Here is a 24,856-nt window from a genome sequence, read left to right as displayed (position 1 = left end):
ATGTTTTTTCCATGATGGAAAAGTGGAGCCATTGTCTTCGTACGGCGTCATAAGCCAAGGCAGCAAGGGGTATGCGAAATCTCCAAGTATATAAAATTCATCGCACTTGACTGCAGCCTCTTCAAAGAAGGTGCTTTCTCTCAACACCTGGGCATCATGCACAGAACCAGGGAAGCCAATGAAGACATCCAAAAACTTGTTCTGGTTGTTGCAAACTGTTTGGAGGATTATAGACGCCCACTTCTTCCTGTTTATGTGTGATGCAGTGGAATCGTCCCGCTTCAGAATCTCAATGTGGCTGCCATCAATGCATCCCACAGTGTTGCGGGGGCCTTTGCTGCCGCTTTTTGTCAGGGAGTCCATTTTGCTGCGGGCCATGTCGCCAGCGCTAGGCCAGCATATCACTTCAGCGCTAATTGCGTGCAGAAAATTGAGCACTCTCTGCATGCACAGCACCACTGATGATTCAGAAACGTCGAATCTATCTGCCACCGAGTACATGCTTGTTTGTGCACCAAAGTAGCTTAAAGTTAAAAGGCAACTCTTTTCTGCTGTGATCTGCGGATGGCCGGAGACACTTTTCGGGTAGAATGGCAACAACCTGAACCACGAGCACGGACTGTCAAAAGTCTCACGCGACAGCCTAAACAGCATTTTGAATTCGAAGTCCAAGTATTTAGTTGTCACCTGCTCAAAGTACCTGTTGACTCGGTGATGGTCGACCCATGCCACTTTGCACAACGCAACGGAAAGAGCTGCGTCGCATTCCTCGTCACTGTCAGTCAACGAGTTCCATAGCCGTTGCCAACAAAAACGCCATTTCGAACAAATTCAAGGCGTATCCATGTACTTATGACTAGTAGTACAATATTGCACACACATTTACGCTCGCAGCACACACCAACAAAAGAAAAGCCACAGCCGCTCAGTTGCAGCAGACGAAGGCCTGTACGTTTCTGCACTTCTGTCCTCGATTTCACCGCTGCACCGAAAGCGCTAGTAGTCTCGCGCTACACTCAGACTTCAAGAACTGGCGTTGCACTCGCACGACACTTTTCTGAACTAGTGCAATAAGTGCAGCCAAATTGAGGAGAGTATAGATTTGGCTGCACTAGTTCAGTGGGTGCAGCACCGCTGTCCTCGTTTTTCTGGTGCACCGCGCGCCCTCTACACTTTTCTCCTTGTTTTGTAAAGGTGCTGGCCAAGTGCTGCACGAGTTCCCGGCCGGCATGCACTTGCTCCAGAGCAAGTGCAGAGAAAAGTGCAGCATGGCGTACTTGCCGCCAAGTTAAGAGCAGACGACGATGCATGTTCTCGTCCACGGCGTCCAAAATGAAGTTAGGCTTGTGTACAAACCCGACGGTTCAGCACTGGAGGACGCAAATGCAAATATATATGAGGCATCAGGCAAGTGGAGCTGCATGTTTTCAATGAAAGCGTGATTAGCAGGCAGTCTGTGCTTTATTCGTACTCATGGCCACGGGTAGCAGTTGACCACGATCAACACATAGGTCCCCGCCAAATTGCGGCATTGATTTAGGTCCATTCAGCATTTTTGAGATATCATGCTGTGCTGTGTGCACATTCTAAATGTTAGGTTTTGGCAGACGGGCAGCGCTTGACACTCCGGTTCGTGGCCCAAGATACACAAGTTGAAAATATTCCTCCTGTGACACAACCACCAACACTGGCCTGTGCCAGGGACGGCTTCGATGGAGTGGGGCCAGGCGCCTTTCCAGTGGCATCCGCGTCCGCTGAAGAAGCAGCAGAGTTATGGAGCACTCGAAAAACCAAGTTCATCTCCAAGTATACGGAGATGAAGGACTTGGTGGGGAAGAGCAGAGAACTCCAGTATGTTGTCTTTTACGTTTCATTTTATGTTGCCACCAATATTATCAGCAACAATGAAGTGTACTGTCATTTCTCGAATTTATGCTTCCAACAATGTTACTGAGCACATGCTGGTGGGCAAGTTGGTTATGCATGATTACAACGAAGGTGCCATATAAAACAACAGACGAAGGAAAGACACCTACGTGGTTGTCTCATGTCTCCTTCCTTCGTCCATTGTTTTATTTAGCACCTTTGTTGTAATCAATAATGTTAGTGGAATGTTTTCATGCATACTTTGCAGGATTTGTTTAAGCTTAGTACATCAATTCTTGTCTCAAGAGTGTTTGAAATGTGTGGCAGCCAGTATGCAAATATTTTGATTACAGAGTACCAGAAAGCACCACAGTTAAGTACTAAAGGAACGTATCGAAGTGGTACCGCAAAATTTCAGTCACATGTAGCAACGTATTTTGTATTTAACTATGCTATGCTTTTATTTTAGCACAAGAAATCTGTCGGTGAGACTCACCAAGCTTATCAACAAGGAGTTTATGCGCAATACGACTACCACACAAATTAATAATAAGTGGAAGCCACTTGACTGAGCATATAAGAGGACCAAGAAGGACAACAGTTTATCTGGCCACCACTGCGTGACCTGCGAATATGAAGAGTAAGTGTGCTTATTTACTATGGTATTCAAAGGGGGTGATCATTTGTGCATCATGCATTACACAGAGAACTGGCGGTGATACTTGAAAAGGAGCACAGTATTAACCCACGATTGCTCTTGGAGCCTGGAAAGGCAATCCTCCCTAGCAGATGCTCAGGGCAAGCGAAAGACAGTTTTTGTGGAAAACCTGGAAATGGTGTGGCATCTGTGTGTATATTTTCTACAGGAGAAGCACCACAGACACTGTTGAGAGTAAAGCTAAATAGAGTCTCCGTACAGAGGTCAAATAAGGCATGGACAACTTCCTAGAATCCCTATACAGAGGCCAAGTAGGGTGCGGACAATTGTTGGAGCGATGTGGTGGAGCATCCCTAGGTTCTGAAGGACAAAACATACAGGAGTGTGGTAACCAGTTGGTAAACAAGGTTTGAGGAGGGCACAAAAGATAATAATAAATAAATAAAGAGCATTTAACAATGCAGTGAAGCATCCCACTTCTGTGAAGGAGAAGTTGACAAGTCATGTAATTGGGGCAAACTAACCCAGAAAGTGTTGCAGAGAGCAGACAGTGACTTTTCAAGAATGCGGTGAAGCATCTTCACATTACTGAAGGGGTAAACTTGAAATGAGAAGGTAAGAGTTCGCATTCAAGAGCAGAAACAGCGTTATGGGTGAGGTGGCAAAAAGCCCCACAGTACACCAACCTAAACTCGATATTGGTAAAAGCTCACTAGGAGAGAGAGATGGGTAAGAAGAAAAACGAAGAGAGGTTTCAATTAAAAACCCTGGGCTCAGGAGAGAAAGATGGTAGCTCTGAAAAGTCACAAGCAGGAGTAAGAGAAACAAAAGGAAGACCAAAAGAAAGCGTCACCAAATTGACGTTACTAAAAAACGCCACCGACAAAAAGGGAACTCCAGCCAACAAAGAGGCACTCAGAGATTATTCTTGTCATGAAGATGACTGGAGTTCAGAGGATGACATACCTGATTCATGGGAAGAGATGGAAGCAGCAATGTATCAAACAAGGAGGAAAGAGTCAAAGGAGCAAACAGGAAAAAACAGACCAGGAAGCAAAACAAAAGTGAAAAGGCCTCAAAAGGGACATTGTCGATCCAACAGGAATAGAGAAATGGGTTGGAAAATAAACAAGGGGACGAAAAGAACGAACAAGACATCCCATCAGCAGAGACCACAAACTCGGTATCAACAATGAAAAGGATGTCAAACATTGACACGTCCTTCATGAAAACTCTGTTGACCTTGGCAGCAGGCATTGAAGACAGGGAAGCTCTGCTAAACAAACTACTCTCAGATTACACGAAACTGAAGAGTCTTACTCTGAAGGCCACACATGAAGTTGCAAGGCTCCAGGGGGTCATTGCATCTACGCAGGAAGGGAAAACCGAAATCCCAACCTATGCAGCAGTAGTCGTAGGTCAGAACAGCCAAAAACCAAACAAAGAAATACATGATTTCTTTGAACAAGAAAATAAATAGAAAGAAAGTGGCCAGTCAAAACTGGCACTGATCATAACATCGGATCAGTTGGATAAAACGGAAATACACAGTATCATGAAGAGGAAAGTCGACCCCCACGATTTGGGTGTCCACGAGGCCAAAATGAGCCCAGCTAGAGATGGGATTGTAGTCGTGGCTTCTTCGAAGAAAGGAATTCAAAGAGTGGGAGAATTTATAACAAATGATGCCATGCTACCTTCCAAGCTCAAGACAAGACATCCAAAAGAAAAAACCTGGAAATTAAGATAACTGGAATCGCCTGGGAGCTAGGCAATGACGAGATCGAAAAAAAAATATTATTGAACAAAATAGGCTTCCCTGCAGTACTAAGGAAGTCAAAGCAAACAAAACCTGGAGAGGAAAAAATGGAAAGACAGCTACAATCTCACAGAGTTTGCGGGCATTAGAAGCACTGAAGGGCAGAACCCACCTTAACATAGGTTGGGATAGATGCCCAATGTATGACACCACATTTGTGCCAAGGTGTTGCTTTTGTGCCAAGTACGGCTACACCCAGAGGTGGTGTCAGGCGACGGTTGTAAAATGTACCGAGTGTGGTGGAGGCCATCACTTTAAGGAATGCAGAAAGGAATACTATGAATGCTGTACCTGCACAGAGGAAGCAATGGACTCCGAGAAGGCAGGTCATTCAATGATGTCGGTGAATTGCCCTACATTCCAGAAAAGGAAGGACCAGGAACGTGGCAATGTCATTCAGTACCTGCAGCTTGCAGGAGAGTAAATCGCTCTTTTAAAGGACAGGACAGTAAGTACTGTTAATATTTTTCTCTTTTTTATTTTGTTCTCTAAATGAAAATGGCAAACACAAAGCCAACTTTAAACAATGAGAAATTAGAAATAATTCAAATTAATTTGGCAAGGACATTTAAAGCAAATCAGTCCTTTAAGTGTATATCAACGGGATAAATCACACAATACTTCATTAATTCAAGAGCCTTATAACCTAAAAGGAAAAATAATTGGTTTTCCAATGAAACAAAATATTAGCTTCAAAAGAGAACCTTAAAGTCACAGCAATAATACACTCAGAAAAAATCTGTTTTCCCACTAGTGTTAGAAGAAAGATAGTAGCATTTAAAGCTAACCTAAATAATAGGGAGACTTTAATCATTAACTGTTATTTCCCTCCCAAAGAAAATATACAGCATCTGCTAGTTAGAATTGATGAGATAATTCAAACAGCACATACCAGGAACATAATAATTGATGATTGATGAACAGATTATTTTAATTCAAAGAATATTACACAGGGAGGTAATATTACAGATTATCAAGGTGAGGAACTAATTAAATTCATAATTAAAAATGATCTAATAATTTTAAATAGGAATAGTGAACCCGCCTTTGATTGTAATCGAGGAAAAAGCTGGATTGACTTAACATTAGTATCTTCAGGTATGTTAACATACATGAAGAAATGGGAAGTCACCAAAGATTCAACTTGTAGGGATCATAGATACACAAAAATTCAAATATTTGGTACAAAATGTGCTCCAGTATTTAAGACAACAAAAGAAGGAGAAAGAAAAGCTGTAGAAGAACTTCTAAATATTGATTGGGAAAAAGAGGTAGGGAACTTAAACTCTACTGAAGCTATAGAAAATACTGTGAATAAATTCTATAGTACAATAGAGGAGCTGTACAAAAAACATCAAAAGAGATTCACGAAAGAGAAAAAGCCAGGCAAAATATCGTGGACCACAGATTCAGAAATACAAAGGAAAAAAGTCAGGGCAATGAAAAGGAGGTATAAAAATGTCGAGGAGATCTAAGAGAAGTTTACAAGAATCAATATTATAGAGAACATGACTCATTTGTAGAAAATTTGGCTAGCGCAAAGACGCATTTAGCGTACAAGCTGGCCAGAGATATGTTGAAAACCCCTCTAATAGTTAGTAGTATACAAAAAGAATACAATTCTTTAACAAGCACGTTAGAAGAGACGGTAGAATATATTTTACGAAAATTATACACAATCTCCGAACGAGGAACCGAGAACGAAGAAGAAACTTTGAGCAAAGAATAAAATAAAATTCAACACTGCAATGGAGATGTTCCATTTACAGAACAGGAAATAGGCACGGTTATAAGCAGTTTGACAAAAGACATAGCAATAGCTCCAGATGGGTTAAGAACAAAGATAATTCAAATGATGTATAAGAGACAAAGAATTTTCTAGGGCTTGTTTAACAGCTGTTTAAAATGGGGACATCTTCCACTAAAACGGAGATAGTCAAAAATAATATTCTGAAAAAGAAAAGTCACGAAAAACCTGGAGATTTTAGCCCAATGGGTATTAATTAGATTTTTGGTAAAGTAGAAGAAAAGCTACTCAAGCATAGAATACAGTTTTATTTGAATAATGAGAAATTATTATTAAGAAATCAGTATTGTTTTAAGCACTTAACATCTACAACACATGCATTAGAGAATATAAAAAACAAGGTAACGTAGGCATTATTAGATAAGCAAGATATCACTATTGATATCACTAGATATAAAAAATGCATTCAATTCTATTAACATAAAAGTAATATTAGAATATTTAACTCAACACAAATGCCCAGAAAATCTGAACGAACTATTGGCAGCAATAATGAGGGATAGACCCATAATATATAAAAATGGGGAAGTAGAAATAAAGTACAAACTTAAGCAGGGCTTTCCGCAAGGATCACCCCAAGCCCGTTATTATGGACACTCAAGATATAAGATTCATTAAGAAATTTTCCGAAAGCGCTTAAATACAAGCTTTCGCAGACGATATAACATAATAATTAAAGTGGATTCCAAAAGAAAACTTCAGGAAACAGCAAATAAAACTCTGCAAATAGTAGAAAATTGGGGGAAAGCAAAGAATATTGATTTTAACCCTTCAAAATCTCAATACATGATCTTAAAAGGAAGATGCAAGAAAAGCCCTCCAATATTCAAATTAGGAGAGGATAAAATTCAACTGGTAGATAAACTAAAAATTCTAGGGGTAATTTCTGATGGAAGCTTTACGTTTACTCAACATCTATACCATATAAAAGAAAGTAATGAATCTTACCTATAATTTATATAGGTTTACTGGTAAAAACAGAGGTATCAAAGGCAAACAAATGAGAGACGTATACAAAAGGGGCATAGAGTGCATAATAATATATGCTTCCCCAATATGGTACAGAAATATAACAATTATTGTTAAAAAACTAACATACATTCAAAGAAAACCTTTATTAGCAATAACAAAAGCCTATAAAAAAGTTGCTAATAGTGCATGTTTTAGCAAATATACCTCTAGTGAACTTGAAAATAGAAAAAGAAATTGAAATATTTAGCATATTACATAGAGAGAAACAGAGAGGTTCAGAATTAGACAAAATAGCATGTGTACTTGTGGAAAAGAGGCAAACTCGTTTGATCATCATTTATAAAATTGTTAAATAACTAAGTATCATGATACAATAAAAATGAAATTCGGGCATACGTAAGTAGGGAAAAAACTGAACTTTTAAAGGATAGGGAGGCACTTTCGATTGTGGAGGAGATGGTTGAAGAGGTAAATAGAAGGGTGTAGTTAAAAAAAACGAAAAAGGAGAAAGAGAAAAAGTTCCTGTTCAGTTTTGTCTGCAGAAATAAATAAAGAGGGAAAAAAGATATGAACATCTATTAAAAAGGAAAAGGATTGAGAAAACAAATAGCCTGTAAAATCTTAATGACTCATATCATCAATGGCAGCCTAGACAAAGACCCAAAAGGGCACTGCATTCATCTTCAATTTAAAGGTGAACTACTCATGGTCCATAAATACTTCATATCTCACATCAGTCTTTCAGGTAGTACAAAAAAGGGAAATAAATGTCTGACATATTCGGTATGACGGTCAAGGCTACCACCGAAGTAGAATAATATCAACAATTGTTGAGTTCTTCATGAATCGGTATGACAGCCATGGCTACCACCGAAGTCAGAATACCAACAAACTGTTGAGTTTCTTGAATGAACCGGTATGTCGGCTGCGGCTACCACCGGAGTACAAGAAAAAACTCACAGTAATGAAATAAATTCCACATAAGAAGTTCGATACCACGAAACAAAACAAGAATGCAAATTATGTTAAAACTGCCTGTTTCACCTAGTCAATGAAATTGGAATTGAAAGAAATGTGACCACACAAAGTCAAAATGCAGGGACCCTTGAACTGGAATTGACATGCTGCACCACGAGATATATTTCACCACATTCCTATGCTGCACGTGCAAAGAAAGGGCTCTCCTTCAAAACGCGGGCATCATGGACAGATCCAGCGAACTCGAGGTCTCGTCGCTTTTCACTCTCCACAAAGTCCTCCGTGAGCAAGCGCATGACGTTTTGCGGCCCGTGCATGTCACCGTGCGCCGTGCATATGTCAGACAGCTGCACTCGTTTCTGTTTTTCCTTCTTGGAACGGTTAACTAATGCGCTGCGACGCTGATCCAGAATGACACAAAGAAAACGCTTTTTTTTCCTCATTACTTTTACCTCGATAATGTTTTCGGAAATACGAGTCATCGGTCATCTGTCTTTCGCTTCGTCTTGCTTGCCGATTGACGAACTGCTTGCTACTGCCGCTGCCTGCGAATGCAGGAAGCCCTTCGTGGATCAGCTTTTATTGTTATCTTAGATGTTCTGACGACGGTGAATGCCTGGTTGTAGGCACTGATGCAACCCGTTCTCCAGCTCGGACTTCAGTCAGCAGCATGGCGCCGAAAGTGTCACTAGAAGAAAGACGGCGCATTGTGCGTTTATTTATAGAAGGTGTTCCCCAGAGGGAAATTTGCCGGCGCACTAATAGGGCAAGAGACACTGTGAATAGGATAATCCAAGCCTACAAAAATGATGAAGGGAGGCTAGGTGACACCCAACGCAGTGGCAGACCAAGGGCAACGACAGAAGAAGTGGACAGACTAATTGTGGCTGCGGTAGTTGCCGACCTGTTCCTCAGTGCAAAAGAACTAAAGGAAGCTCTTGCTCTCGATGTTTCATGCAAGACGATACGGAGGAGACTGCAGGAAGCAGGTCTCCAAAGCCGCGTTGCAGCCCAAAAGCCGCACCTGTCAGAGAAACAGCGCACAGAAAGGTTAGCCTTTGCCCAAGCCGTTGAGCAGTGGTCAGTGGAAGACTGGGGTGAAGTTGTCTTCTCAGACGAATCGACTTTCAGCACTTGCTGGGACCTCCAACGGCGTGTGTGGCGACCAGTCAACTGCAGGTGAGCTAGCTTAAGTCTGCTGGACAACACGTGTGTTTATTTAAAAACAAAGCATTTTCTGAACAGAAGGTGCACGTCTAAACAAACGCTTAGTGCGAAGGCTCAATCTCCTACCATGTTCGTGGATAAAATTTTAGATACGGACACTCTCCTTTCCGCGAATTTTCAGCAAATTTCAATTGACAGCCTAAAAATTTGCGTGCAATTTGCCTATTTTATACCGCTTTTTGACAACTAAAGGTAATTAGTTTTCTGCTGAATAACTCCCTTTGCGCTGATTTTTGTCTTCTTCATTATGCCGTACCCAAATTATATGCAGCTTTAATTTGAGATTTGGGTAAAGCTGCATCTTTGTCCATAAAGAACCAGAGCTCGCCTCCGTACGGTGTGCAAGCTGACTTATTTTTCATTAATATCATAGTGCGGGCTAGTTGGTGAATAACCATGTGAAGCGACAGCGTGAAGCAGCAAGGACGAAAGGGAGACACGAGAACTTGCCCTTTGTTCTCGCTTGTACTGCTTGTCCTCCGCTTGTTCTATGTTCTCGTGTCCTTTCGTCCTTGTTGCTTCGCGCTACCGCTTTCTATTATTTTTTATTTCAATTTTAATATCACATATAATTTTACACTAAAACACAAGGATTTGGCAGTACGACCATGCGTGTGCATCTCACATATTACTTGGGATATGCTAGCTATCAGTGTAGGCTCGGCCACCTAGGCTTCTATTACGCGCGCTGATATTGCATATAGCAAGATTCAGAAGTGACAACTTTCCTAGTACACCAGTGGTGAATTTTGTAAAGCAGAGATAATTTTGTTATTAAACCTAATTTGTCCTTTGGTTTTGTATGTGAGCATGCTTGTTGGATACTAGCCAATATAAGTTCCCTTCACTACGCCTCAGTAATAGCCTTTTCCTCCGTGTCGTGTCGAACCTTTTTCTTTAAATGATTGCTTATGCTATTTCCTCTCTTTAAGTACAACATATTTTCCTTACTGATATGAAACATCACTTTTCTTATTTCTCTACACTTAGGTACCTCCCGGATTACAGTCAAAACATTTTTTGCAGCGGGCAGTGCACTGTAAACGTGTGGGGGGCAATCAGCAAGGAAGGGCTCGGCCCGCTTGTTCGCATCGAAGGGTCGTTTACACCGGAAGAATACTGCAACATTATCACTCGTCACCTGTTGCCATTCCTTCTTGACGGCCCTTTCCCTGATGGTGACTTTCAGTTCCAACAGGACAGAAGTCCAGTTCACACAGCCCGTAAAGTGGCAGCCCTCCTTGACCACTACGTAGTGCGCCAGCTAAACTGGCCTCCCAAAGGAGCTGACCTAAACCCTATAGAAAATGTATGGGGCCTACTCAAACAACTCAGCACCCACCGTGATGTTCCCACTACGGCCGACTCCTTATGGATGCAGTGAAGGAGGAATGGGAGGTGTTACGTGGACGACCGGATGTTATTACATCGCTCTACAACTCAATGCCGAGGCGGATTGCGCAAGTGATCGCTTTGCAGGGACATTTCAAAAGCCACTAGTTTTCTTTGTGCCTTGCGTGCATTCTTCTCATTTGTGAATAAAACCCTTGCAATCCATATTATTTCCAATTCCTTCAAACTACTGCATACAGCAATTGTAGTCCAACCACATATTTTTCGGGCGATTTTAAGATACGGCACTACCGTTAAGGATGACTACCAAGCGCACAGCAACTGAAACAATTAGGCAGCACCTGTTTGGGCTAGCAATGTCTCATGCACGAATTGACTGTTTGATAGCCCAGGCAGATGCGAGTTACGGCTGCGCAGCTTGTTTGTTACCTATATTACGTGATAGCTCGTTCTGCTGAAAACCCGACGTCGTCGTCCGTCGTCGTGTGTCAGTCGCGAAAACTACCAGAAGTTTCAAAGGAAGCTGGCAAAAAATTGCAGTGGCTTAGCTTGGCTATGCCAGGATATACGTAGCGAAAGTTAAGGCATAAATGGCACCGTGGCTGGTCACGTGGTTCATCACGCGGTTGTTTCTCTAACCAGTCACGTGGTTGGTCACGTGGCACGGTGCGACCACGGTAGGACTGTGAGCACCGCGAAACTACGAGTTCGTGGCCAAATGTATACCGGTACAAAAACATACCTGACATCGGTGGTCGAACTCGGACCTCTGTGCGCCAGGCAGGCGCTCAACGCAAAAGCCACAAACGCTTATTGTTCTTTATTGCATAGAAGTACTACACCCAAGCTGAAAGGCTTCAAGTCCCACTTAACCAGGTCGCATTAAGCAATCCGTCATGCACAAAGGGCCTTTTGTTCACACACGTTAGGGGCGCCTAAGAACGCATTGTGGTGTTTATGATTTCGTAACATGTTTTGGAGATGGGCACTTGTGTTACGGTAACTAGTAACTAAAGTATTTAAAGTCAATTGTAATGCACGGAATGAAAAGGTGGTGTTACGGGGCTTCATTGTACTGAAACAAATCGTGCGCATGTCAGTATGTGCGACTGTAGTATGTCATAAAGTGTAACCTAGATACAGTAATTGGTGCTTTCTAATAAATAAATGAGACAGAAAAAAGGAGAAGGCGCTATTGCATCGAATCTTAAGGCGAGGCTTAAGCGTCCTTCAATTGCTTTTTCCCCACTCCACAACATTACCCGGTTTTATTTTCCTCATATACGGATACGGATGATGCTCATTGCTCGCTCAGGTTTTTAGCGCCTTGTCTGACCGTTCAGATGTAGAGAGGCAGCAGCGCACAACTGGCGCTCTAAATGCGCTGTTTGCGGCTTTGTAATCGTCTCTTTATTGCTTTATCATGGCCGGTAAGTGGCGAAGATAACCGACAAGCGTTATCATAGGCGTGTGCAAGTGTATGGGCAAGCGAGCGACACGCGCCGGTAATCACCGATGAGTCAGCAGAGTACCACTGCAGCGACGGCCCCTGCCGGCGCGCCCCAGACAACCGATCAGCGGCGGCTCCCAGCTAGTAAACCGACATGCTCGCAGGTAAGAACGGATGCGCATGCGCGCAGCATCGGTCTTGTCACCAGGCGCGTCACCGCGAGAGCGCGCAGCGATGCGCTCGCTGCTAGAGTCACTAGAAAAAATTTCAGAGTACCGCATTTGTTTTCCCCGCGCCGCCGCCGCGTTCATTGGCCCAACCGTACCATGTGACCTCCGGGGTGCCATATACCTTCCAAGCGCCGGGCGGGCCGCCTGAGTTAAAGCGCAGGCAGCGCAGGTTCCCTACGTTTGTTATTTGTGTTCAGATTGTAGCGCTCGCGTTTGACTAAAGAAATCATGCCTGGTTGCTGTGCCTTCGGATGCAGCAACCGAACCGAGTCTGGAAAGACTTTTTTCTCGATTCCGATTGGAAAAAATGACCGAGAGCGTCGTTCTGCTTGGCTACATAGAATCGGCCGGGATAACTTCAAGCCTACAAAAAACACCCGTGTGTGCGAGGTAAGTGCACCTTGCTTGTGCTTCTCGGCGCTGTTTTAGAAGATATTTAAGCGAAGTGCACGCGGTTTTAGCGATGCTACGAAAATAGGAGTTCATTGTAGGGATCGTTCGCGCCTTGCACGCTTGACGCGGGTACGCTTTTGTTGCTCAACACACGTGGTTATTCCGTGCTCGTGGCACGCGAAGGCACACTTGTCGCGCGAGAATTCCGCGTCCTCACGTGCACCAGGTACTCGCATGATTTCCCCGCGCACGTGAGCACGCTCTCGCTTCGAGTCACTCGACCCATATGGCACTTGTTTTTCGCAAATTGTGACGATCGCAGTCAATAAAAACATGGTCAGTGCATGTCGTGCGTCCACATAACGGCTGCTTTCTGTGCAGTTGTGTTGGCACTGGTAGAAAAATAGAAATGGGTTGAATATTAGCAATCCTTGAAGCTGCGTGTTTGCGGTCACGTGCGCGTTTACATCCCAATTGAGCTATTTTAATTTTCACTGTGTAAACTTGTAAACCTTGATAACTTTATAACGTATTCTTCGTCTCTTTAGTTGGGTCTTTCAACTTATTATTACAGCTATCTTCCATGTTTTTTTTCTTATTTCACATGTCTCGAACAGCTTCATTCAATAAAGCCCTGGCAGCCGCCTTGGGCAGCCAGCGTTACTGTGACCAGCATCACACTCCTAACCATACAACAAACATTTGCAGGACCACTTTTGTGCTGAAGACTTTGAGAAGCCTAGAGTGGATGGGAAGAAGAGGCTAAAGTATAAAGCTGTGCCAAGCATTTTTGCACACCGTGTGCCAAAGAAAACCAGAAAGCCACCATTCGCCCGTCTTCCTAGTTCGCCAGCAAACAACTTGGCTGAAGAGGCTGAACCTGAAGGGGAAAACTTGCTAATAGGTAATTTTTCCTCAAATGAAACTTTTTTTCATACATACACTGCAGCAGTGCTTTGTTGGTCGGTTATCATGTAGCCACATATAATGCAAAATGGATGATTTCGTACCTGAATGTATACTGGCATTGATCTTGTAACTTTTTAATGATTTGAATCGGTGCCTGATACTGTGACCAAACAGAGAAACCTCAACTATTTCATTGGCACTGCTCTTTTAAGTGTAGCACTTACAAGTAATGTGGTTGCATGTCTGGGCACAAAAAGTGTTTGAAACGAAAAAATCACTATGAAAACTTTTGCAGCTGCTGACAGCACAGCAGATGGTCTGGACTCTTCAAAAGAGCAACAGGAGCATACTGGATCTGCTGATGTGGCAACAGAAGTGCCAAAAACCTCAGATGTTCAAGAGGATGCATCTCCCAACATGTTCAATGAAGTTGACACACTGAAGCGCCAACTTAACTTGGAAAGAAAAAAGCGTGCGAGGGTGGAAATGGAGTGTGACGCCCTGAGAAGATCATTTAGTGGACTGCTTGCAGAAGATCAGCTCCGTGTCCTGCAAAAGGGAACAATGAGAGGGTCATCATGGACTCGGAAGACAATTCAGGAGTCTCTGAAGGTCCGACTTGCCTGTGGGGGAAGAGGATATGAATACCTGAGAGGTAATGGGTGGCCGCTCCCTGCTGAACGCACTCTTCAAAAACATATTGAAGATATCAAGTTTACCCCAGGTATGCAGTAATGTTTGCAGCTCCATAATAAACATTTTCCACATTGCAGGTGCGACTCAAGACTAGCTACTGACTTCACTGATGATCACATAGCAAGCATAGCTAGAAATATTGGGCGGCAGCAGGAGGCTTGCACTCATCTTTTTAGATAAGATTTTATAAAGGCTCTGATAGTGACAAGCGAGGTTGTTTGAAACGACTGGGCTGAAGCTTGTACTTTTGAATTTCAAAGAAAAGTAGCCGTGATCATTCCAGGACGCATGTTTGTTAGCAAAGATACACTCTAACTATGCTTTCTGCAATACCCTTGGGCTAGTGTTAAAGCTATCAAACATAATAAAAGGCTCTTTTCTTGTCATTCTAGGTATTCTTGAGGAAGTGTTTCCACCTTTAGCATCAAAAGTGGCAACATTCAACTCTGAAGAGCGTTATGCAGTCCTAATGTTGGACGAAATCCAACTGACGCCTGGTTTGGACTATGATATTACAACACGCTCTGTCATCGGTAAGGCTTCATCAAAAACAAATGTGGTCTGCCGTTTACATATCAGGCAGCGTAGTTCTCTTGCAGCTAAAACCAATGCAGTAATGAGCACTGGCATGTGATACTTAATTTAGCGATGTGAAAAAAATTAATGCAACTAATTTAACTGCTCTAATTTGAATATCTAAGCGTTAATGACTAAATGTGTGTGCATAGGTACACACAGAAAGCCATTCAAGCATCCTTGGGATATCTTATATTTATGTAGTTTTCGATGAAACCTGTTATACCTTATAAACAAAGTTATCAAAGTGGTGTCCAACTTAACTCACTTAAGCTTGGCACATGACAGGCTTAGATGCTTATGTGCTACTAAACCCAGCACAGCAACATCATTTGTTTTTCTATTTTTGATGCTTTCCTGTGCTAATAAAGCACACTGCATGCTTACTTTATGATATATACTGGACAGCTCTGCACTGCTATGCCCCAAATAAGCATTCTTGAATTATCCCTCAGGCCGCCCTACTCTCCCCTCCTCGGACCCAAGTGCAGAGCCTGTACTGGCGACACATGCTTTGGTTTTTATGCTTGGCGGAATTGCATCAAGATGGAAGCAGACCGTCGCATATCATTTCACAGGTAAGTAGCAGTTGAAAGTTAGTGTTAAGTGAATTTTTGCACGTAAAGTTGGGAACAACACAATGTTTTCATTTTTCTTATGCGCATAACTGCAGAGACTGTTTGGCCAATTCCTGAAGAATTGCGTGCCAGTGATGTGTAACACAGAGTGGCAACATTCCTCCTAGAATCTTTACTGAACTGCCTACTTTTTCTTGGATGGTAGCGAGCTAATGCATAGGGGAGGCTTACAGAAAATGCAGTTGGTGTCGGTTAAGACCACCTAGGGTCACAGGCAATGACAATCCACAGAATAAAGCTGAAATGAGTTGTCAGTACTGTGTAGAATGCTACGTAGCTATATGTAGTGATGACCATTGGTGACACGCTGTCGTCGCTTGCTTGCTAAACCTCCTAAGCGGCTGACGAGTGAAAGAATGTAGCATAAAAAATGAAGCAAGGCGGTTATCGACTTGGCTTTGCGCCTTGCCATGTTGGCTGTGCGCCAGCCAAGTGTGGAGCGGGTGAGAGGCACCACTAATAGAAGCATAATGCAATAAATACAGCATCAGTATGCATATACCAATGAGTGAAATGTGCAAAATAAATGAAAGGTTTCAGCATTTTGTTTTCATTTCAGGTGAATCCTTTGATGCAGCAAAGGTACTGGACTTGCTATTTGAAATCATCAGGCGCAGTGAAAGCATCGGTCTAGCAGTGGACTGCATTACTTCAGACATGGGTGGAGGAAATCAAGCCATCTGGAAGCTGCATGGAATCATGGCCACAAAGTATGGTCGTCCAAGGACCAGCTGTCCCCATCCATGTGGAAACGACCGTAGCCTCCATTTCCTTGCGGACGCACCCCACCTGCTCAAGAACTTGCGCGGGCACCTGGTTCGGCAACAAAGAATCCTTCTAGACGACACGGTGCGGAATAACAAGTTGCCATCCAATGAGGTAAGTTGCCGAGTCTCACACCATCTTACATTGCTGTTCACAACGTAGCGTGCACAATGGAGTTTAATTATTTGGAAAATGTTGTAACTTTTGCTTCTGCAATGAAGATTATTTACTTCAGTGTGAAGCATCTATAGGATTCAGCTTAAATAAATACAAATATGGTTTTACAGTTTCATTTATTTATTCATATAACTCAAGAGTCCCTTTTTGAGGGCATTACATGAGAGGCAGGCACCTGTAAACATACACTATGCTACATTAGCCTACACATGCAAAATGACAATGATCATTTGCTGCTTCTGCAGGTCTCCATGAAGTACCTAGAGCAGCTATGTGAGATCGACGAGAAGCATAGCCTGAAGCTTGCTCCACGCCTGAAGTCAAAGCATTTAAATCCCAGCCATTATGAAAAAATGAATGAATGTAGGCACAGCATATGCTGTATTTAACCATGCAGTAGCATCTGCCCTACGGCTTCTGGTCGAGCAGGGCAAAATGGACGAAGAGGCCCTTACGACAGCATGGTTCGTGGACCAGGTGTTCAAGTGGTTTTCCCTCATGACATCTCGGACGCCAACCATGGCGTTGAGCGACCTCTGCCCTGAAAAGGGAAAGGAAGCTGTGACCTTCCTGACTGACTTCATGGAGGTCTTCAGGAACCTCCGCATCATTGACAAAGGAAAGACGAATGCAGCATGGAAGCCTGTCCAGGCCGGCATAATAATAACGACTACAACTGCACTGAACTTACGCAAACTGTATGTGCAAAGCAAGACTGAAATTTCTGCTGTTGAGTCGCCTCTGCCAAGACGCGCTCGAGAACCTATTTAGCACAATAAGAGTTAAGACGCCCGTACCCAGGGCACGAGAATTCAAGTATACCTTAAGAGTCATTGTCCTGGCACAATTCTTCAAGCCAAGCAGGCATGGCTCTTACGACATTGATGACTCTGTTCAGCTAACAGATTTTCTTTCCTCCCGACCTGATTTGGCTGAAGAACTAGATAACATAAATATGCCAGAGGAAGTAGGAGACCTTAAGCCTGAAGAACAACAGTCTCTACAGTATGTCGCTGGTTATGTGGCACGCAACATCATGAAAAAGCACAAGCTCTGTGAGAGTTGCACAACTTTATTGGTTCAGCCGGCAAAGAATGAAAACAGGTTTTTGGCACTCAAGAACTACATTCCAGACAAGCAATCTCTTTGCACACCATCCGAAAATATTATGCACCTCACTGAGTGTGTGGAGACATACTTCAGGGTGAATGAAGAGTCTCTTGTCATGGGGAAAGTCAACGTTGATCAGGTCAGAACCCTCATTGCAGCCGTGGAGCCCACGTTCACTGTCTTTCCTGCATGTCACAATGTTGCAGACAAAGTTGTGCATGAATTTTTGTTGTGTAGGCTGCGCTTTGCACTGCGTGCAAAAAATGAAATGCTGCAAAAGAAAGCAGCACAAAACTCTAAGTGCGGATCAAAAAGTGTTGGCATGCGTGCAGCTATTTCAAACGTGAAGTGAGCTGTAACTTTATGCTTCAAGAGCTAGACCATTCTTAAATTCTGTGTCCATATCAATATGCTGTTGCACTGTACTAAGAGTTGACAGTGGGTTACCATTATTCCACATTTTGTATGTCTCAGGCTGAAAAGGCCGACATGTTTTTGTAATATGGGCTTGATACACTGTCTTTAGTACCCTTAAAGGACTATAGACGACAAATTTTTGCTTGCATGTTTTCTTGTTTCAAACGATGTGTTAGACATTCGTATACATGGAGCAGCCTGTGGTATTGGCGTACAACCGCTAAATAATTAACAATTTAATTTCTTCATGACGCTATTCCAGTTTCACCGAACGACGACTGTGATGTCAAGTTGATGTTTTCGTCACGTGATTTTGTAGAAAAACTAATATAATCGCTGACAGGTCATTTTTTGTCATTCCAGGTCTTGGAAAAGGTTGGATTAAATGTTGCAGTAAATTATAACTACACATCAATGATTGTTAGTTTTTTTTAGTGGATCACGTGACCAACACATGAGCTTGACATCAGTCGTTCGTCGATGAAACAGAAACAGCATGAGAGAAGAAAATCCATTATAAATTATTTAGCACTGTAGGCAAATACTGCCCGGTAACCCATGTATTCTATTTTGTAACGCATCGTTTGACACAAGAAAACACAGAACAATATTAGGTGTTCATAGTCCTCTACTAACAACTACCATGTATGTTTGGTGTGAATTTTGTCACATATGATATTCCATGCTGAGTTCAGCCTCCAGAGTCAGGCAAAGAAGACATTATTCCAGTTTGCAATATTTAATTATTTTTTTCTGGCTTATTTATTTTGGACTCTTGGCTCATCACTGCAAGCTGGTTCCGCTTTTTTTAAAACCTGACCAAGTCTGTGTTAGGGGAGTCGGATGGCACAGATATTGAATGCCTGCGGCTCTTTGTCTAGTCTCTCTTAGCCATTCCACTAATGCTTAATTTGCTGCACTATGGGGGAAAAAATTGCCTGCTGGAGTTTTGTGCACTTAACCCAGTTTGTGCTGTTTATGGTTGCTCTTATGTTTTTGTGTGTAGAAGCTGTATGCATGGTACAGAATTTTTAAAATTTATTCAAGCAGTTTGATGCGTTTTAAATGTTCTTGGATTGCATTGTTTAGGAGGGTTGTAAGCACACATTCATACTTGTGTGGTGGTTGATGCTGCATATAAGACCATCGTGCAAAATGTCGAGTGTAGTGTGGTGGTTGATGCTGCATATAAGACCATCGTGCAAAATGTCGAGTGTATTTGAGCAGCTGTTCTAGTCCGTGCTTAGGATGAGAGTACTGGCCGACTCGGCTTATTATGGCTTGTATGTAAGGCTTTGCAGCTTCAAAAGCTATTTTCTGTATTCCGCAGAAGGATGAAATCAGACTTTGCTGTGGTTTTAAGGAGATAGTGTGCAATCGGTGTTTTCTGGTGTTCATGCTCCTGCAGTTTCATTGTCATATATACAAAATTCATTTTGTTTTTGTTCGTACACGCTAATGGTGTTGCTATTTGACAGTTGGTACTTTTAAATGGTGTTGTCAGTACTGGGTAGTTGTTATCTTTGTGTTGTACAGCAAACTCCACTTGCTGTTCAAGATGACTGCAGGGGTGATAGGTGTTTCTAGTCTTGCATGTGCTGTTTGCAGCGCTTCTACTTTGTTTATTTTCCACACTAGTGGTGTCAGCCTCCAGTGTGTTCCGTAGGTGAAACAAACGTGTTTGCTTCTGGAGGTGAGGTCAGTGATGTATACTTTTTGAATGACTGTTTGCTTGGAACATGCGGATGAAGAGGAGCTGGCTCACCTGCATATTTGCTAGGAAACAAGGCTTGTGGGGCAGGTTCTGGCACCAGTCACCAGCGCCCGTTCTTATGAGTTGTAAGAGGGTTCCTTTCTTGGGTAATGCTGTGCCTTCCCAGTGGTGCCAGATGAGGACCTCCGTGTGCTCCGTTGGCTACCTGTGTCTCTGTCGGTGCCATTCAGCTGCAGAGTAATGCAGAGTAGTTAATTTATGACAAGGTAGACAATTTCATAGCTCAAACTGTATCTGCTGATCCCGTGGGCTTTTTGAAAGCTTTTCACAGATAGCAAAGCATCCTCTGAAGTGCCATCAAAAATTAATGTATGAAAGAAATGCAGTTGCTGCCACCATAACTACTATTTATTCTTTAGTCAATGATTACCCCCCTTAGCCCGAGGGCGCAACAGCAGGGGCATTCGCTTCACCTCACTGCCATTGTGATGATTGGCGCTGCAACTGAAACTTGTTTGCTAGCACAGTAATTACAGATTGTGATACATTCCAAGCAACGCACACATTGAAGCTTAGTTAAAGCTATGTTTATAAATCCGAAAAAAGAAATAATAAAGTTCATTAGGCTTCAGAACTTGTAGCTTCCGTACATGATGGATGTTGCAGGCAGTTTGTTAGTCGCAAGGAGCAAAACTAAGCCATTCTTAATTTCTACTTCAGGTGTACCTACACTTCCAAGTCTCTTCAGCATAAGCACATTTGCCTTATGTGCCATAAAGAGAAAAAAAGAGCATTATAACTCACTTACGTGCACTTTGTTTTTAGGTGCCAAAGTGTCTTAGTCTGCCCATTTTTTAAGTTTGCATGGTGTGCCTGCTTCATGATCACATTTGACAGGGAGACTTTACTCGGAAATACAGGATGATGAAGGAAAGACGGGATGAGCTTGAATTGACAACAGCATTAAGGAAAGCAATGTGTGCGCCCAGCCACTACACTTAAACAGGAATGATGTTTTGTGATTACATGAAAAAATTTGTATCACAGCAAAAACCACCAAAAGCAAAGAAGGTGAAAGCTTCATACTTGTAGCAAAATTAAAAACAAGATTAAAGCCTCACCTTAAAACGTAAAAAAACTATATTATCTAGAATTAAGTAACCTAAGTGCTCTTTGAAGAAAATCAACACCAGATATATCAGTGACATGCGTCTCTTCTGAACCTGTGAATGAGAGGCGCCTCAAGAATCTCCCTAGCTAACTTGTCTTTTAATCGTCCTAAGACTTCTGTGTTTCTGTACAGCAGATAAAAACTACAAGCTTTACAGTGCAAACAGACATACTGAGCATTATTTTTGTTAAGTGAAGCACCATGTTCTCTTCGTCAGTTGTTTAGGAAACGACCAGTTTGCCCTATATGAACAGACCTACAGCTCAGAGATATCTTGCAAACCATGAGTGCTGCACATTCAATAAGCTTGGTGGTATGCTTCATATCACAAACCAGTTTTTTCACCATACTTCAGCTGAAAAGTGTGTAAAGGCTTGACAACTTGTGCGGGAAGTGGGAGCGTGTGAAGATTACGCCTGTGCTGAATTTTTCTGCTACCATTTGGGAACAGAGAGATATGGTGAAAGCAGGGCAAAATCTGAAATTCCTTTTTCTGCTGTTCTTTTGTGGCACTGAGGACAGTGGGTCATCTATACTCTCTGCACAATTTCTGAAACAGGCTTTCTGCATCATCGGTGAGCACCGACATGTTGGTCTCCTTGGGTATGCCTCTGAAATAAAAGCTTTCTTTGTCTGTTTGCATTTGTGCCATCCTTCTTTCCCCGTCCTTTGTTTATTCGGCAGGTATCTCTGTAAAAATTATTGCCAACTAGCCCAAAGTTCGACTTTGTTCATGACTAAAGCCGTAGGCTTGTGGTCGGGAAAATGAAAGTGCAATGTATATGTTATATATGTCAATAAATGTGTGCAAGGTGGCTATCGCTTACCGCACACAAAGCACTCATATTGTTTACTGCCTTGCTTTCATTGAATGTGCGATTTGTACCTGGATGTACATTACAAATGAAACTGACCTATACACATGACATTTAAGAAAATATTACCCAACACTGCATGCATGTAATATCAAGTAACTCATCTTTTGATTTATTTTCCTTTGGTCACCTACACACAAGACTGCAGAATCTGACACATTGCAGTCCTTTCTTAAAATTTGGTCAATAGGAGGCCCTTGATACTTCCTTTTTTACACTTATCCTTTGCTCATTCATACATACGCATTTTGAGCCTGAAACCAACGGCCAGGTGATATTCAAAACGCATGCTTCAAATTTTGAGCTTGTAAGCCGAGCGCATGCAATGAACTGAAGTCAACATACATATGTTTTATGTTGAAATGCTACGGTGCATACCCAAATAATGCTGTGCTTGATGCATAACAAGAAATACAAAACAACAGAACACCCAGTAGCTTTAGTTTCACTCTGTCACTATGCATGTCACATAAACCGCTCTAAAAGCACAATAATTTTATACATCGCCCATGCAACTTAGAAAAAAAAGTGCTGCGTCATCAGCGGGCGTTCCTGCCTTTTTTTTTACACGCAGCAATTCCTGGTAGTCTAAGAAAACAGTCATAAATCAGTTGAGAAGAGTAGCCGCTCATGAACGCACTAGACAGCCGCGTTCATAAACCGCAATGTAGCAAACTCTCGCTCATTATCAGTGTACAGAAGTACATATAAGCTGCTGTAATCACACAAATGGCTCATATTGGCCTTCCTCAAGATTTAGTGCGCAAAATGGTCATCGCAGTTGGTTTTTACGCCTGCTGTGCACAGATCGTCTTACGATCACGGCCAAGCACCGATGCGCACACGGCAGTCGCAATGTGTCGTGCGTATACGGCGGACGAAGTCGCCCGGCAGAGTCGAGAACGCGCGGTATCGGATTACAAACTAAATTAAATGTATCCGATTTAGCTTGTGAAATTACACAGTGAACGTACGTACCTGTGACACTGTCGGGTGTTTCGTCCTGCTTGGAAACATTCAGTAGAAGCCGACGGCGGTCCTCGATATTCATGCCCAAAAGCACAAGCTTGCCTCATTGCGGCTCGAAGTGACGAAACGTTTTCTTCGTAGCTTGCTCCGCGGAAGGGAAAAAAAAACGCGTGCATAAGCTCGCGATAGCAGCGCTAAGCTGCTGCCCGCAATCGTAGCACAGTTCCAGGTGTAAACACGATCGGCGTGCAAAACAACCACCGGCTGGATAACATCGCCAAAATAACATGTCCTTTTCGTTCTTGGCAACCATTATCTCCGGGCACAAAGTATTTGTACTTCAGTAAACACTCAACCCGATATGTCGCCGAATATCAAGCTCTTCCAACACAGCGGCCTTCCCGCGACGCAGTCGGCTTGGAAGGTGTATGGCGGTGGCCGCTCAGTGTTGCCAGTCAAATCCCGACCTTTGCGGTACTCTGAAATTTTTTCTAGTGACTCTACTCGCTGCTGCTCCGGCGGCCGTGCGCGGCCGTCTGGAGACTTTTGTCCCCGATAGCACTCCTGCAGTCACAGCTGCAGCTACATGCCTACAGAAAGAAAGAGGATCTGTTGCGCAGAGCAACAAAAGGTGGCGAACACAGCTGAGAGTTACGAATGCATCACTAAGCACCCACTCTGAATTGTATTACCTCAAAAGGACCTTTTTGAGTGGAATGCAAAGGCTTTTCAGCACAGCCGGGCTGGTCGCATAGTCATCGTCGACGAAGTGGTCCACACAAATGAAGCCATTTTTTAAAAGCCTCCATGCTGGGCGTGATGGCTTACGGGAACGTACCAAAGTTTACGCACCTTCTCGTCTCTAGGAAACGTGTGCGACAGCGTGTCACGACCCGACGATGCTGTTATAACAGCCTTGGGCGTAGCAATGTCTGGGCATTTCCTTGCCCACAAAGAAAAACCAATCATGCCACGATGAATGGGTCTGTAGAAGCGCAGTCAGCATAATGTACTATGATAAACACACTAGGAAAGCTCATGAGCATGAAACACTGCCATGGGAAATCCCATCCTAGAATGGACATATGTGGCCACATTTCAATATTCATGAGCATAGCAAGCTGCATGCGAGCTCTATGCATAAAAGTACAGCTGTAGGCTTCGTTTCAGCTGCATGGAAACAACTTGGATACCTAGTCGTACTATGCAAAAGGCTCCGAAGCCAACTAAACTCTTAATGTACAATACACTTGTTCGCCCTGTTATCGATTATGCTGCAGCAGTCTGGTCACCCAATAATCAAACCAACATACTCAAACTAGAAGCAGTTCAGAAAAAAGCCGTCCGTTTCATTTTTCACCAGTATGACCGCTATTTTTCACCCTCGTCCGCCCTCTCTACACTGAAACTAACATTACTTTCAGTACGTTGTGATGTGGAATCATCAAAATTTTTGCACAACATAATTAACAAATCCTATCATACTTCAAACACAGCATGCATATCTTTCACCAAGCCTTCTTGCACGCGTAACTTCCACGAGCTTAACATTAACCCTCTCTATGCCCGTACATATACTTTCAAATACTGTAAAGGGGGTTTATTTGGGTCCTAGAGAAGCAGCGACCAACGCGGCAGCAGCAGCTAGGGCGCATCCAGTGAACGAACTAGGTATGAGCCACACGATGGCAACTGGGCTTTTTAGCCTGCCGATCTTCTTTGTCGCAGTACAGCTTCTTTCCCCGCACAACAGAAGTATGGAATTCCTTACCTGGCTGCCTTCGTTCACTCCCAATAAGCAAATTCGAAAGTGCTCTCTATGAAAACCAGTATGTGTAACTACTAAAATTAGGTTTAGTTTATACTTTATGTGTGCATATCGCTGTGTTGTTGCTTTTTAAGAATCGATGAAAACGATTTGTAAGATGTTGTAAACGATTGTAATGATGTAAGAGTCACTGTTGATTTCACTTTATTTTTTGTTCACCACTGTTTTCAACCACTCCTGCAATAGCCCTCCTATGGGGCTGCAGTGTATACAAATAAATGAATGAATAAATAAATTATTTATGGTTGTGTCATAATT

The 24,856-nt window shown here is 42.8% G+C and overlaps 1 long non-coding RNA gene across 1 annotated transcript; it reads right to left on the bottom strand.

The window, feature by feature from the left end:
• Positions 1 to 17,570: 17,570 nt before the first annotated feature.
• Positions 17,571 to 23,270, bottom strand: LOC135904264 (uncharacterized). Its single transcript, XR_011512018.1, has 3 exons — positions 22,780 to 23,270; positions 19,807 to 19,985; positions 17,571 to 17,809 (listed from the first exon to the last, which is right to left on the bottom strand). It is a non-coding gene; the product is annotated as an uncharacterized lncRNA (long non-coding RNA).
• Positions 23,271 to 24,856: the final 1,586 nt, after the last annotated feature.

The sequence above is a fragment of the Dermacentor albipictus genome, chromosome 2 (assembly GCF_038994185.2).
Source record: "Dermacentor albipictus isolate Rhodes 1998 colony chromosome 2, USDA_Dalb.pri_finalv2, whole genome shotgun sequence".
Lineage (NCBI taxonomy): Eukaryota > Metazoa > Arthropoda > Arachnida > Ixodida > Ixodidae > Dermacentor > Dermacentor albipictus.
The sequence above is the reverse complement of the archived record's forward strand: the minus strand, read 5'-3'. Positions and strand labels throughout refer to the sequence as shown.